The sequence below is a fragment of the Ptychodera flava genome, chromosome 19, assembly GCF_041260155.1.
Source record: "Ptychodera flava strain L36383 chromosome 19, AS_Pfla_20210202, whole genome shotgun sequence".
Classification (NCBI taxonomy): domain Eukaryota; kingdom Metazoa; phylum Hemichordata; class Enteropneusta; family Ptychoderidae; genus Ptychodera; species Ptychodera flava.
Window position 1 is genome coordinate 7750608 of NC_091946.1, and position 17425 is coordinate 7768032.

At 38.7% G+C, this 17425-nt stretch overlaps 1 pseudogene; it reads left to right on the plus strand.

Annotated features, from left to right (window-relative positions):
- The first annotated feature begins 2114 nt into the window (after positions 1 to 2114).
- Positions 2115 to 15635, plus strand: LOC139118473 (angiotensin-converting enzyme-like; annotated as a pseudogene).
- Positions 15636 to 17425: the final 1790 nt, after the last annotated feature.

Here is a 17425-nt window from a genome sequence, read left to right on the forward strand (position 1 = left end):
AGAAATTGAATAACTTAAGAATGAAGTGTGTCCTGCTTAAAAAAAGAGAATTCGAAGGTCGAGGATAGGACCCCAAGGAAGTCTTTCCAGATGAAAATATAACTTTCTGTATCATGCGTGCGGAACCATAAGCTGTAACATGGTGACAAACTCTTTAAGGACGTAAAATCGCTGTCTGTGTACAAGATTTTGTAAAGTTTTGTAAAACATGAGGAGTCGGTGTTCGATACCTACAAACATGCTGAAACAATAAATACCTGTAGCATGGTTCACACGGGACAGAGAAATATCAGACTATAATTTCGGGTATTCGCTACAAATGCATGTTTAGTCAACAGCTGCTGTTACAAACTATGGACCTTGCTGAGTAAAACCGTACAGTGTTATCACACACTTACCGTGTTATAAATTACCATTTGCATTCAGTGTTTATTTTTAGACGTCGTTTATTTTCTTGTGAGAAAATACTGGCCAGAAACGACTGACTGCGATCGTGGCAGTGTTGGCATTTATGGGGATTGTCGTGTTTTAAATTACCTTCGTGATTGTTGTAAAATTCATTTTAGGCAAAACAGTCACTGCGCCATATCGTATATTATTACAGGGCAGTGGATAACTGAAAAATGGTGAGTCGCTGTTGTTTCCAAATATTTGTTTTATCGTTTCAATAAAGTGTCCCAAGTGCCATTACTTGTTTCCGTACTAACAGCTAAATTTCTATCGTCAACCAAAAGACGCAAAACTGCTTCAACTTTTATGTATCAACTTGCAAGTAGATTTCATATCTTGGACAGTTTGAGATACATCACTATGATATGCTTATTGAAACAAAGGCCATCGGTACTAATCTGTTGCCTTTCATGAGTGGACCGTAGACTTGCAAATGCTTGGATATAAGAATTTTATCCGCATGCGTACTCTGGCTGTGTTAAGTCAAGCGGAAACGAGCTATATAAGAATAAAATGTCATTCATTTAATTTATAGCTGGTTTGGTATCATTCCTGACCAGGATTGGGCCTGAATATTTGAGAGGGAGCGGTGAAAAAGAAAGAAATATGCGGATTTCTAATTATTACAAATAATATCGACCTTACTATTGCGTGAAATTTGCCTTTCACAAATGAAATGTAGCTTGCTTTCCGAAATCTTGCATGCAAAAAAGCTACTTATAGGGGCATTTAAAATCTGAGAAGGAAAAATAAATCGCATGTTTTCATATGGCCAACCCTTCCCTAGTAATTATGGTTTGTCCCTTGAAATCTAACTATGAAACATTACAACGCATTCAACCCGGGGGTGCAACAACAGAGAGCACAGTCTCTATTCTTATTCACCCAATCATGTGACCATTTTTCGATGGCATAAAAACCTGGCAATATTTTGCCGTCAAATGGTATCTGTTTTTCACTGAGAGGTACTTACATATATCTGGGATTAGACACAGCAATGTCGACATATAGAATGACGACATTTTGCAGAACACTTCTCCCACGGGTGATGATTCCTATCCTTATTTTCGGCGCGGATGGCATGTACGCCAGAATGAGTACTTTTGCGCATGTTAGAATAATTATCACCAGATGTCAATGTCGTCTGCGAGGCAAATAAAAATACCTCGTTTGCTTGCCGAGGAATTCACATCTAGAGCATGCTTGAGCGACATCGGCGTACTTTTCTGTTGCTCATAAGAAAGCACGGCTCTGAATATATGGAATGCATTCTTGATACGCCCCTCCTTTTTTGAGCTTTCATGTTCTACAGCTTGAAACCGGTTCTGAGTTTTGATGGTCAGCGCTTTGCTATTGCAATGTACAAAAGCTACCCTGGAGAGAGTTTTTTTTGCGTTTGCTCATTAAACGAAATCGATCACACAAGAACAGCATTGCAAAGTCTGTTATGGCGATGAGGATGAAGACAAGATAGTTTAACTTGCAAGAGATGTGAAAGACACGGATGCCATAACTGCAATGTATTTATTAAATGATTACAAGATGAAAAAGGCATGTTTGCGGAATGGTTTTCGCGTTCGTCAGATTTCGGATGTTCACTTGAGACGCGGGCTGACAGGTGTGGTGGACCCCCGTACTTGATATGTACATACTATCGAGAGTTCTTGACTGGCTGCAGTTAGAAGTGACATCATCGAGTCGTTAGACTTACTCTGTCCAAACCGCAACTATGGACGCAGAAAATTTGAGGTTAATAACATTGTGTCTGGTGACACTGTTTACGATTTTCTCTCGCGGAGAGAAGATCACGGACGAAGATCAAGCCCTACAGTTTTTGCAGGAAGTTTCAGACCAAGCTCAAGAAGTGCGCTACTGGAGCACACTGGCAAATTGGAATTACAACACAAATATCACCGACTACAATGAGCAAAAAATGGTGAGTATACGTCATCCTTGTTTTTCAAATTATGTGAACAAAATTAAAAGCAGATTCTATACCCTGTGACCATTTTAGTATTCCATGAATTTTTCGCGGCTATTCCAACCGTTGAGTGATTACGCTATTCCAGATGGGTGGTCAAACACTGCGCCATTTGTCATCCAGGTCACTCAATTTTCTTCTTTCTGGTTGGGTGTGGATTTTTTATTCATGGACGTCTGCACACAGACTTTGAATGTTTATGGCCACGGTAAAACACTTCAAGCTTGCAGCATTATTTGGTGGTAAAACATGAGGCCCTAATTGAAACCTAAAGAGGAATGGCGTTGTTCAAATTTCTTACATCTTGCTATCGCAGTCAGATAAGCTGATAGTGATTTAAAACTATAGATTAATAAAAAGTTATTCCAAACAGCAAAGGCGCAAACAGAAGAGTGATAGGACCATCTATCACTGTGTTTTCTGTGATTTTATGACTAAACCGCGCAACGAAATTGATGCTGCACTAGTCTGCACTTTCGGTAACAGAAAAACTCCAGATTCTGATATTTCGTTGAGACAGAAAATCAACAATTTTGTCAACACCTCTCTGGAGTTATTTATTCTTTGACAGGTGCAAAGCCTTACACGCGCGATAAAGCTGAAAACATTTTGTGATACAAAAATTTCGTTCGGCATACAACTGTACCGCCAGTATCCCCTATGAGCAGGCTCACAAATCACTTGACAGGGGAGTTTTAAGTGCCCGATCCGTCCGCCTTTACAGCCCAAAACAGAATAATAACAGATGTTGACTCAGTATGGCACACTCTCTCAGAAGTTAAACTTGTCCCTAAAGGGCTCCATTATGCCCAAATTGTGACTTTGCCCACATTTAGCTGAGAATTATGTATACTCTGTCTTAAGTGCGCGATATGTCTTTTTGTATTCCAATCAGGCGCACATTTTTTAAAAGACGATAAGACTGTAGAACATAATGACGTCTGACACTTTTTGTACACAACATGGCTTGAGTAGCACTCGAACTCCGAACAAACACATCAGATCTCCTCCATCGATGTTTGATAACCAATAACTTTCTAGTTGGATAATCCTAGAAGCCATAAGTACTTTACACAAGCAAAAGTTAACATGTTTTGTTCAAGGTTCACACCACGCGGTTGCTCCATATCTAACTCAGGGATCGATCGTTACATTTTTAGGGGGAGTAGTCAAAAGTGGGAATACATCTGCAAAGCAATCATAAATGTTCTAAAATTTTTATGCATTTGCAAAAACACATATTTACTGGAAAACAGGAAAAGGGAAAATGCCTTGAAACGAAGAATGAACTCCATGTAAATCCAAATAAAGTCACCAGATTGTAGGACCAAAATGGAGTTCTGTTTGTATACCTCTAAGAAAAATATAACTTCCCTGGCAAATTCAGAGATAAGAAACTTATTACTTAAATTTCGGCAGGGGTGTTTTAAGCGGAAGAAACACTCTCATGCTACCAGCGGTTACTAAAGTTCAACAATACTGTAGATCCGATATATGAAATATGGATATGAGAAACGCGTGCTTGACTGCAACACGTCGAGTCGCGAAATAGTTCAGTATGTTGATCCCCCAGCTGCGGGCAGCTGGCCAGTAGCCCAGAAACTAATGTAAATATGACTTGCTTGACCGTTTGCAGAATTCTTATCAGTGAACGTTGAAAAAAGGCAAACAGGAGTGGCCAGGTATGCCAAACTTTACTGAGTAACCCTTCAGCATGTCATAAATACACGTATCCTTGAAGAACAATCGATTTGTTATCATCTTCAAAGATTGGTGCACTCAACCAAACTGTTAAAGTCTGTAACAATTGGCGTCAGCAATATGTATATTCTGGCTCCTTAATGTTTCATTATCTTAATGTTACATTTGCTTAGTGAACCTCAAGAAATCCCGATATATAGCATATTTTTCGGTGTTTTTTATAATGTCTTATTCCAACGATGTTACAGTGAAGGTTTTTCCGTCTAAATTCCCCCATAAACATATGCTACAGAGAGTATAATAGCTCCAGTCACCATGGTATAGTTCAGGATTTTCATATATATCCTATCTATGTCGATCACAACAAACAACATGAAGATCTTGCGTTAATATCTTTTCATGAGGAGACAAACCTTACAACTTGAACTTTTTATATGATATTTGCACAGAATACGCACAAGATGGGTGAAAACTAGATAGGAGGATACTCTTGTACTGGCGTGGGTTCATTTTAAAAACCTTGAAGAAAACGAAATTTCGCGTTTTTGAGAAAATCAAATAATATCCGATATTTTCCAACGGAGTTATTACAAGTCAATGGCGGCCATTTCTAATTTCAAATGCATGTAAATTTGAGGAACAAAGTAGAAAGTAATCTGGATTTGCGCATAATCTAACTTCCATTTTGCTTTTTATCTGACCATTGATGATTCCAGCTGGAATGGAGTTCTGTGATGGCGGAATTCGACAAAGAGGCGAGACAGAATGCGTCTCTGTTCGACCGGTCTAATTTCGGCTACGACACCAACAGACAGCTAGAGATTCTGCTCTACATCGGCAGTGCTGCTTTGTCAAGTCAAGATAAACTCCAGGTAAGAAAGGACGTATCAGCCTGTCAAAATCATTAAAATCAACCATAAAAATCGAAGAGTTCCAAGTCATGAGACAAAAACACGTGTGGTTCTTGTCGCCGAACTTAAAATTGATACCTTTAGCCAGTGCAATAGCATTTTTGTTACAGTAGTTGCGTGAAATAGAAATTGGACAGACTGATTTTTTCAAAGTCATGATTTTTGACTTTCAAATTCCTACCTTACTTTCCTATCAGCGCCAGTTTAGTGTTTTAATTCCGAAGTAATATTTGAATAACTCTTTGTTCGGAAGCATTGTATTCAGCCGTGTAAAATAACTTAAATAACAATGGAAAACACGCTTTGGCTTTTGCATCTGCAATTCCCGTTCTCAGACACGTTAACTTCGTGTGTCTGAACTTTTAATAGTCTGACAGTTAAGACTGTGTTATTTCTGAGTTTGAAATATATTTTCTGTGGCAGTCACCCGGCGATACCATGAATACGTCTCCAAACAGTACCAAAGCTTGGCACTGAGGTGATATGGCGTTATCGACATGTCATCAACAACGCTGATCGAACGTTGATACTGTTATTACGACGTTATAATTGGAAAATGGATTTAAGAACAAAACCACTAGAATCATACCTGCCACAGAATTTTTTAAAATGTAATTTTTCAAAGTCATACCATTCTTGTCCAAGCTTCTATTCCATCAGAAGCTGTGCAGCTCATAACTTATCACAGTTATAAACAAAACAGACTGTAGTCAGCCCTCATAACACTACCCGAATTATAACAAAAAATTGTGACATATAGTCAAAAAATCGTCCTCCATTCATTTTCAAGTATGATACGCTGGTTTCAACGATGAAGAAGACCTATTCCACCGCCAAGGTGTGCGGACGTCCAGGCTATGACCCTAACGAATGCTTTCCCCTTGAACCTGGTAAGTAGCAATAGTCAGAACTGTTTGTCAAAGCACGGCCACATGTCAACTATTATCGCCCGCTGTCTTTGCACGCACGATGCGACCTACTATGGCAACGGCTTTGAATGCAAGCCTGTTGCCCGTGTTTAGCATTTTGACGTTGCGTTCTATACAATAGTTGTATGTTTTGATAACACTTTTATCATTTTGCTCTAGAAAACAAGTATATTTACTGCTTTTAATTATCCCACAAGTGTGTTAAAATACAAATTGTTACTTAGCCAACATAAACGCTATTTGTACACTTTGCTATGTTATGATTGACAGCTGACTACAACTGACTAAAGTTATGTTGTCAATATCAACATTTGACATTACGCACGCTGTTTTCAAGTTGAAAACTTAGCATTTCAAAATGACTTTTGGAGGCTAACAACAGTGTTTCCAATGAGAATAAAAATAACGGGACTACATCAAGATTACGGCTATAGATGGAATTTAAACGAGTTGATAACACGTCGAAAACTTTTGTGGAACCCAAGACACGTTTTGAACACCCACCCTTCTTCTGTGAATGCACTGTCCGCTGCAAGGTGACAGCGTACGTGTAGACTTGACGCTCACTGGTGGTTGGTATCATGTTGAGGTTCTACTTCAATGTCGATGTCAACTGTTTTCATTTCATGCATTAGGAAAGCCCGCGCTTTCAGATGCTACGGAGCCACCATCCACATATGACGCTTTCTAGCTTTTAATTGATGTGTTCAAAGGGCTATCGTGCGGGGTTATAATTCCTCCTTTCAGATCTAATCAATATTCTTGCCGAGAGCCGAGACTACGACGAACTAGTGTGGTGTTGGGAGGGCTGGAGAGACGTCGCCGGAAAACCTACTCGAGATACGTTCACCCAGTTTGCAGAGCTTGCCAACAAGGCGGCAAAGGCGAATGGTGAGTCGTGTGTCACTCATCCATTCGGCACCTGTATCAACAAGTCAATCATTTTATTTGGGTCACAGTACTTGATGTTATCATTTCACTTGTTTACAATAGGCCATTTAAATAAAATTATTTGTTAATTTGCATCCTTGCATTTTTGAAGTACCTACCAGCCAGCCAGGGAAAAAACAAACACAGACAAAAATTTCAAGTGTAAAAACATAAGCACAATTTTCAGTTGGTTTCTTTTGGAAAATAATATTTTTATTTGCAATAGTGTCTACATTGTGTTTGTTTTCTAAATTTTCTCTGAAAACCTACCAACACGCGGACGGCAAACAAAGAGTTTTATATAAAGCGCCTTACTGGGTGCTCAAGTTGTACCTTACAGGTCTGTACTTTTACTCAAACTTTTTATTGAGACTCTCAACAATTCTCTTTCAAAATAAAGAATAAAACTCAGGAGTCAACGTGCAAGTTTCGGTACAAGAAAGAATTGCGCAATAGTTACCGTTATTTAAAATTCAAAATGGCTGCCATCCCTATGTTATCTCTCACTGGGAAAATGATTTTCACATTTTAGAAGAACTAAGACCTTGAAACTCTTTTTTTACTCAAAGAGCGTTAAAATGAGTCCCAACAAGGGATAGATCAGGAAAAGAATAGCAAAATTCGAAATTTAAAATTTCTATCCCGAGTTGCATTCTTTCTTAATGTAATATCCTGTGCGTTTTTACCAGATTTCCCTTCAAATATGTGGGTGATTTCAAATTTTTTGTGATTGATACTAATGTACATTACAGACGTTATACAGACTAGGGTACAGATTTCAATATTCTGAGTGCGATGAGCTGGAGACAATAAGTTCCATTTTGCCCTATACCACTTTCTCCAGTCCCTCCCCAATTAACAACGGGTTATTGGGAATAAACTGTTTAAAGCTTGATAGAATAAAGAAATGAAAAATAAAATCACAGTTAATTATCAACGAGACTTACACGCAAAATTCTCCTGTAGATGAAAAGTTTGCAGACTACGGTGAATATCTGCGATATAGCTACGATGTTGAAGACTTGGAAACTGACGTTAAACGGCTCTACGCTCAACTTGAACCGCTTTACAAGAAGTTACACGCCTACGTAAGGAGAAAACTATACCTTCGCTATGGCAAAGACAAAGTCGATCTAAAAGGACCAATACCCGCCCATTTGCTAGGTAAAATTTGTGATTTAATCTGTATATCACCAAGATAACTAGAAGCAATTGTGATACCACAACAAAATTCATGGCGTATAAATCTTGAAGGTGCGTTGTTCCGTAACTAGTCGCCAGATACCACTGTACCTTGGTTGAAATGTACTATAATTAAATTCATTTTCATATCTAAATGAGTAAAATACGTTCAGCACATTTCACATGGTTTGCATTTAAAGAACGTAAGATCAGTGATGCTGACCTGAGACTTTGTTCGTTCATAGCAACCCGACCAATCCTAGTTCAAATTTACCTTCCTTAAACTTGTTTGCCGACTCGCACGGAAACTCCACACAATGTGATAACATTTCAAATTACAGTTAAAAGAAGACAAATCGGCTTTCATAAGCGAATTAAACGTGTGCACGTTACAGCTTGAAGATTATGATGATCTAAAAAACTGTCAATGCAGCTATAATAAAGCATTTAGACTTCGTAGAACCAAATAACAACAAGGCTTAGCATGTTTGTTTTTTTCAAATTAACTGAATGTACGAAAACATCATGATTTTCGATTGGATAAGTTTGTGGTACTACACCAACGTTGAAAGTGTATTTATGATATCTATTTCACAGGTAATATGTGGGCCCAGTCGTGGAATAATATACTTGACCTTGTAGAACCGTATCCAGGAAGACCAACAGTCGACGTCACCGAAAAACTTCAGAATGATGTGAGTGTTCACCAACGTAAAAGTATAATATGGGCAAACACTTCCAAAATTCAACAATTTTAGCCATGTTTTAAAGAGTGTGGGACCTCCAGAGTCACACAGTTTTTAGGTCATAAAAGGAAATGTTTGTAGTCATAGCTTCTTTCTGAAAACGAGGGTGCAACACGCGGATTTTGTTTATTTTTATTGTTTTGTTTGTATTGAGATTGTGATTTTTTAGGTTTAGTGTTTTTGTTCCAGTCTGTCATTCTGCTTTCAAGAGGCCTGTTAACATTTAATTTCCAAGTGTTTTATTGAATTCTGGTTATTAATGCTTCAGAAAGATGTAGTTTGTATAGAGCACATCGTCTATCTCTGCTTCTCGGAAACAGAAATACAGGGTTGACGCAAAGACTTGCAAGAGATGCATGCGTTGACCAGAAACAGCTCTTTTTGGCCCAAGGTAGTGATCTAGTAGCCGCTTCTCTGTTCATTCGTTCGTTGAGCAAACGATGAGGTGCTCAGAAACGATTCCTATAGTTAGTACGATTGCAGCCTGGTCGTTGAACTTGCAACACGAAACTCTTACATCATTTCGATGACATCTGCGACGTTTCGAATACAGGCATGATTTTCTATCACAACAACTCCTAATGATGTGTCATCAGTACATTGCAAGATGTTGACCTACTGATGATAATGTCAACAAGGTAAGCGATTAGGCAATATTAACATACTAACAATATTGCAATTAGAGTAGGGGATGCAAGCCACGGTCCCCACGGACCATGTACAAACACGCGGTGAGACTGTGATAGAAAATACATGTCTTCATTGGAAATATAACAGATGTAGTCAAGGATGTAAGGATATCGTGCTTGTCCTAGTGATTGACGCTTAGTCGATGTCCGCAAATTTGCATATATCCATATATGGTAAAAGAGGCGGTAGAGCCTATTTTACTAATAAAGCGTCTGTAGCACTGTACACCATGGCACATTTGTTGTTATGTGGCCACCTAATCGAAAACCTGTGATTGGCTCTGCTGATACAGCTAACAGAATTCCTTTACGATGTGCAACGTGTTTTTCATGACTGACTTACAGGGATATACAGCGAAGCAAATGTTCGAAATTTCAGAGGACTTCTTTGTTAAACTCGGCTTGGAGCCAACTCCCCAGTCTTTCTGGGATGATTCCATGATAGAAAAACCTGATGATGGAAGAGAGGTGGTTGTCATGCATCGGCTTGGGACTTCTACAATGCTAGAGATGTCAGGTGAGAAGACCTGCGTATGTGTGTGCGAGTGTGTGTGACTCTTCGTATACATTCATACATTCATCCATTGTAAAGAAAGTATATTACCCTGTTTAAATAAATAACACCCGAGGCTTACTCTTGACCCTACGTGAAAAAATCAGTGGTCGTATTCCTGAAATTTTCCCATCGTAAATAGGGCGTTTGGCCTATTTTCAGGTGGAACAATGCAACGTTTATAAAATGACGTCCAAAACAAGCCATGCTTTACCTCGATCGTCAACTAGATCGGCACAGTTCAGTGGTCTTGCGTGGAAACACTCTATACATTAGGATGATATGGTCGAAGAACCTAAGGCTATTGAGGTTAATATGTTTTCCATAGCAGAGAGCGTAGCAATTAAAGATGGTACGCGAAACTCATTCAAAAATTGTAACGCGAGGATTAAACCAGAAACAATATCTGGCTACGTGTGTGTCTGCCAGAGTGTTTAAAACGACGTAAATAGCAATTTTGATTTTGTTACCATCCAAACCAATACAATTATTCCATCTATGATGTACCGTACTGCAACCTTTTCTAGTGTGTATTCAGTAATAGCAAAGAATCATAAAGAATCGTTATCTATCTTACTCTTTGTCTAATCAACCATCAGTCAAACTGATCAACGTTAACATCGTCGTTTTTTTGTAGAATCAAGCAATGTACAGTCCCCACCATGCAAAGTCTCATTACCGTTCACCACGAGATGGGCCATGTTCAATACTATCTTCAGTACAAGCACCTAAACGTCGTCTACCGCAGAGGCGCGAATCCAGGTTTCCACGAGGCCGTCGGCGATGTCCTGGCCTTGTCTGTGTCGACTCCTGAGCATTTGCATAAGATAGGATTGTTAGAACAAGTCGGAGAGGATACAGGTACTATACACGTCCTATTACTGTATCCATATACGTATCGTAAGGTATATGTGTAACGTTGTATAATGGGACGTTGTTTGTCAAGGTAGGTCTCTGGGACAATTATTCGGACGACAATTATTCAGACTCTGAAATTTCTACAATTCTTTGTTTTATGTATCTCGTGTGAGGGCTTATTTTAAAGCTCTTAGAGAAAGAAAAAAATTCACCGTCTTATTTTTTCGAAAATTGTATTTTCCCATAGAGTTAAAACAGGGCTGGTGGCAGTTTTGAATTTCAAATATGGCAAAATGTTTAGTGGTTTGTTTCTCTAGTTCCGAACTTTGCACAATATCTCCTCCTTGTATTGTTAAATTGATAAGGTAATTGTTGAAAGTTGGATTTACGAAATTTGAGTAAAAGATTTAGTCTTGCACTTTTTAGGTGCGAACTACCTTAAATGAATTGTTGCACTGGCTTGTTGCGCGATGAAAACTAGAAATTTGGGATGAGAAGATGTAATTAACGGTGGCCGACTGGTTTTGTATGAGGCCTAGCAGCTAGGCGATCCCCCGTGAGTGTGTCGGGGTTCGAATCCCGTTTGGGTTATAGTAAAAATTATATTCTATGGGTAAGAAACTGTTATATATTGTTCAGAAAAAATGAAAATGATTTGTGTAAGACTTAAATTTTATGGTGTTGAAAGAACTAAATGATCAATTTCGTTCATGACTTTTTCCGTCATCAGAATCGGACTTGAACTATTTAATGAGCCAGGCTTTGAAGAAGATCGTCTTTCTGCCCTTTGGATTGCTTATGGATTTGTGGAGATGGGATGTATATGCTGGAAATACAACTCCAGAAAATTACAACGCAAAATGGTGGGAACTAAGGTAAGCCTTTCTGCACACGCCCTGATATATACTGACAGTGTCAAGCAGAAATATGTTTTACGCCCTACTGCCATGATGTTACTTAACAAAGGTGCGGATCCGCTCATAGGAATTTGTAAATTGTTTTCCAGAGATTTTGCATTTTTACGGAGAATGAAAAGAAGTATGTCTGTGAAGCCACGTCCCAATTTCGGTCACGGTACCATCCAAATTATAATGACATTGAACTACTTTAAGTTCCGTCGCTGTTCCCATGTGAATTCCTGCCGCTGAACATCATCTTTCCTATGTGATACACTTCCACGAGTCCCTAAGTCTTCCCCGAATTCAACAACTTTGCTTCTGTAGGACAAGATACCAAGGTATAGCGCCACCAGTGGACAGGAGTGAGGAGGATTTTGACCCAGCAGCCAAGTACCATACTAACAGTAACACGCCGTACATCAGGTGGGTGGTCGTTCTTGAGCTAAGCCAATCCATCTTATAGCCATAAATCCTAATCTTTACACATGTCGCATAACAATTTTTCTCTTACGCAGTTATGGCGACAGTCTACTCTCCTAACCAATTTAACTCCTTAGCTTGAACTCAACTTCATTGTTTTCAATCGAAGGGGTGGGCCTGTACATAGGAAAATGGGGTGAAAAATTAAGCATTTGGAAAAGGCCAGTATTCAGCTTCTTAAAATTACCTGTACATATAGTCACGTCGATATTGATGACTTGAATTCAATTTGTCGACATTAATGATGCACATGAATAGGTAATATTTGCTAAGTAAATGTTACGCTATACGTAGACCAAGAAAATATTAACACATACAGAACAAAGTTTTCAGTATACAGATGTTGTTCCTAAAGGTTCCTGATGATTTTTGCTCTACGTATTAACTTTTTTAGTACTTTAATTCCGTGTTGTGGTCTCTTTACCAGAGTCCCGACACATTTTACACGACAGTCTGACAAGATTGTACTATGATCTGAGTTGTGTTATTTTGTAATCACTAACGAAACTGTTTTGCAATCTTAAATAGAAACATGAAGCCAATTTAAAACGTACTGTGTGTCCTGAAAGCAAGTAAGCCTATTGTTGCCTGTCAAGGTCACATAAACACCCTTCATGTCTTGCTACATGTATTTGTATGTTGTGAAGAAGACATTTTGACTTCCATTTTCATTGTTCTTCCATTCAGATACTTCGTTAGCAATATCATTCAATTCCAGTTCCACAAAGCAGTCTGTCAGCTGGCAGGGCAGGGCAATGTGCCGCTGCACAGATGTGATATACATGAGTCGAAAGAAGCAGGGGCAAAATTTGCGTAAGTAGCCTTCCAAACTAACAAAAAATCATGTGCTGCCCGTGACATTACTGTAAAGAAAGACTATCATTCTTCAGAAATGATAGGTACAAGTTATTTTATTGTCTCGCAAATCGCACATTCATACCGACTTAATCGACCGAACGAATGTCTTCGTAACTGTGACACGGTATGACAGATGTTAAATTAAAAAGTAGTCTGACATATCCATATAGCGGCAATGTGACTGCAAAGACCTAACTTGATGTCATGCGTGGATTATAGTTTACTTTGTTGACCCAAGTGTCATGTACAAAATACCTTAGAGAATTTCAGCAATTATCTCCACTTTTTTGTCGTGACCCTTTATTTTTACACTTTGCCAAAAATGACGAACAGATAATCAATTCGGAAAGTGTACTTTCAAGGGTAAGATTGCATAACATAGTCGTTGGTAGAACTCACTAATGTCCTTCACTGCTATGTCGCACGTCTAACATGGTAGGCAGAATGCGTTCACACATTTCTAAAGACATGACATCACTTTGTTATTGTGGCGTTTTCAAGAATTAATAGAGTCATGCCGTTTGTTTGTTTGCAATATGACCGATTTCAGAATAAAAAATATCGGATAAGATTAGCTCTGATTGACTGGTTTTAATCGGTCGTTGGTTAAATACGCTGTCTTTTTTGCGATACCAAATCATTTGCGATAGAATCGAATTGACCTTTCACCCCGACCTATGATACCTGTCAGTCTATACTTTGCTTCTCAATTCATAGAGGTGTGGAATAATTGATGAAGTTTGTGAATATATAAAATAGATTATCTATACATTATTCGACATAAATATCACCAACCTGTATCATTTTTCTTCGGAATCTTAATTTCCTTCTACTCCCTTTCTGAAAATTTGCACGGCTCTTGCAAAATTAATGCAAAGTTAATAGTTGTAGTGTAAGCAAGAGAATGTTCTGCGAGTGCGCAGTGCTCATAAAAATGCATGTTCAACAAATTCTAGGGACTAACCCTTGCGGGCCAATACCCATGTATATTGAGATTATTCCGTTTTGAATAAGTATGTTAATAGGATTTCAGACCTGAAAATGTATATAACAGCTGTATAGTAGCAATGACAACCACTGAATACTCTCTCTCTGTCTCACTCTCTCTCCGTGTGACAGTGATATGTTGAAGCTGGGAAGAAGCAGGCCATGGCCAGAAGCGATGGAAGCCTTGACTGGAAGTAGAACGATGGACGCACGGCCATTGATGGAATACTTCCAGCCATTGATCGATTGGTTGGACGAGGAAAACGCCAAGAACGGTGACACTCCAGGCTGGGATACGAGTAAGGCGTCATTTTCTTGTGTTGATTGCTTTGAGAGACATTCTTAGGGTGTACCTGTAAGGTCGCCTTCAAGTTGGTACACTAGCCGTTGCAAATGACGAAATATTCCCGCCATTCATTTTCATCGAACAGTGCTAGGTGGTCCGGGATATGTTATGTGATCCGAACAAAATCAACACGAATCCCAATAAATGTACATTTTCGAATCGCAGAGTTTAAAAAAATGCACGGCTTATGTATAGACTGAAAGTGTACGCAGAGAAATGGTTTATACCTCAAAGTTGTAGGATATGAAAATATCATACACAGTCAATCCTCCGCGCCCTCCTACTGCCGAAATGTTGTTGAAATACATATACTGTGGACGATTCCATTCATCAACTTTACGTCAAAGAACGAATGGTTGCGATACTATTTAAAACGTTATATTATAAATAGTTTTGCGATATAAAGCAAACCAAACATAGGTGACTTTCAGAATAGTCAAAACAGTCACCAAAACAAAATTCAAAGAGTTATTTTTTGCTTATACCGACTTTTTTTAAGCAGAAAGATTTTTATGTGTAGGTAATACTTCAACTGTCCTCAATTCGCTTCTGTCTCAACAGCCTCTGGAGCTAAGAGGGAATTACCGCAAGTCACAGTAATTGCCACCTTGTTTCTACTGCTGTTGGTAAATCTGCTCTGCCCATAGACGTCAGTATCATGGATCTCCCGTATTCACTTTTGAACAGAGTTCTAAAACCAATTTAAAATCAATACGTACAAGTTTTTCGGTGAAATTGTTTTCGTAATTTTCTTGTCTTTGACTATTGTTGTAAATTACATCATAGACCCTCCGGTCTATGATCACATTTAGGTTTCCGAATAGCATTGAGTGGTGGTTTTGTGCAATGAGTAATGTTCAAAGACAGCGTAAAACTGACAAATTTGACAGCGGTGACAGTTGCACTGTATGCATCCTGATGAATCTCCTTGCAACAGTCAAGGTAATGATGAGGATGTCAGCCGCGTGACTAATTCTTCGTCAACATGATCTCCCGACCAGTGAATGATTGGGCTCAACCGTTTCTCCCTAGTAGAAGAAACGGAGACTGTATCAACATTTTAAATGAATCCTTTCAATGCGTTGTTTCATGTCATGTAATGAAATAGTAAATAAATATTATGGTTGCGGTAAAAGTCTCTTGTTTACTTGCTTTGTTTGTTGGCTTGCTCGCTCGCTCATCTTTATATTCTTGTATTGCTTTAAACATTGCTCATCATTAATGATGACGATGATGATTATGTTTTGAGATGTAAACTTTGAAATTTGTCATTATTGCCTTATTGAGATACAAATGTTTATTTGATGGTATTACAATATTCACAAAGGGAATATAGGAATACAGCTTTTGTCCGCAGGACCTTTTACCTTACAACGACAAATTTTATGTTTAGAGTGTGGTTGCGTTACAGCAAACAGTTACGTGGCCAGACATAAATCTCCTGTTGGGGCGTATGTAGTATTGACTTTATATTAAGACAGCATAGAGTTCATGGTGTACATCAGCGTTGTCGTCTCCTCGTTGTCGTTATCACGTTGTTTTGACGCTGAAGATGTCACGCTGACAGTTTGAGAATTTAAAATACTCAGAAATTTATTCAAGAGAAAAATGGTGCAAACAATGCAAACGTGTACGAAATATCTTGTACCTCAACACCTCGATTCATTTACATTTGTATCTACCCAATGCATAGAGTATTTACAATTTAAACAACTGGTACTGAACAGTTCAAATTACCACCTGGAAGAGATCTATTCAAACAAACTCCGATCTTATTACAGTGGCTTTCTTTGAACATTTAGCATTGCGGGAACTAGACTTAATGATCACATCCGAGGCAGTTAACTACTAGATTTTGAATGGTTTATCATCATATATATGAGAGAATCATTTGTTTACATACTCAGTTGATTTATTACCATGGTATTCAAATTATCCCTATTTTAAATAGAGGATTATTGAGGAGTTGCTAATACTGTAAGAGGCGATTATTATACACCTACGTCTGTAACCTAGGGAGTTTCGTCGTACAGTAAGTGTCGGTATCAGAGGACGTGGAGTCCAATAACATTGACGCGGAGTACAATATCTTCAGGTGTTATTGGACGCTATTTGACCTTTGACCTAAAAACACCTTTACGTCCACACGAGGAAAAAGAAAAAATATTTTACATTTTTTACAAAAATATATACTTCTTAACATTCAGTACTTCACAAAGTAAATCATGGTCAGTACAAAACCGGTGAATTTGAGTGAAATTATGCTGCTGACGTACCGCGGGTTGTGCGCTTAGCGAACGCGCTGAACGCGTTCCCTGCAGTCTGCTCGCGATCGCTCAGTGCAGTGCGCGAGAAGCATCAAAAACGCCTAAATTTCGATTTTTTTCAGGTAAAGTTGGACTAAAAAGGTGTATAATAATAAGGTTATTCACAAAATACCGGGATTTATGTCCTCGTACATTGTACGCTTCGATATTGTCCTCGACGCTACGCGTCTCGGACAATACCTCCGCTGCACGATGTACTCGGACATAAATCCCGGTATTTTGTGAATAACCTTGTATTATCGTCTAGGCGATAATATCAGTCATCAATAAAGAAATCAACTCTCCAAACATCGAAACACTGTCTGGAAGGAGGTCACTCGTAGTCAAAACAACAGCCACACGCATCTTGAAATGTCCCGAACGAATCATTTGTGCTTATCTGGCGGTGTTGTTTTGACTTTCAGCAATGTTTCAAATTCACTTGTGATCGACTAATATTACCGCCACATGAAATTTACACTTAACAGTGTTGACAACTCCTTAATTTACACAGTATTACCAGTTTGCCAACGGTACAACGCAAACCACTGTAACAGTTTTGTTTTTACGCCGACACTTTGACTGATAAATTGAGAGTGACGTTTCCTACTGAAATGCA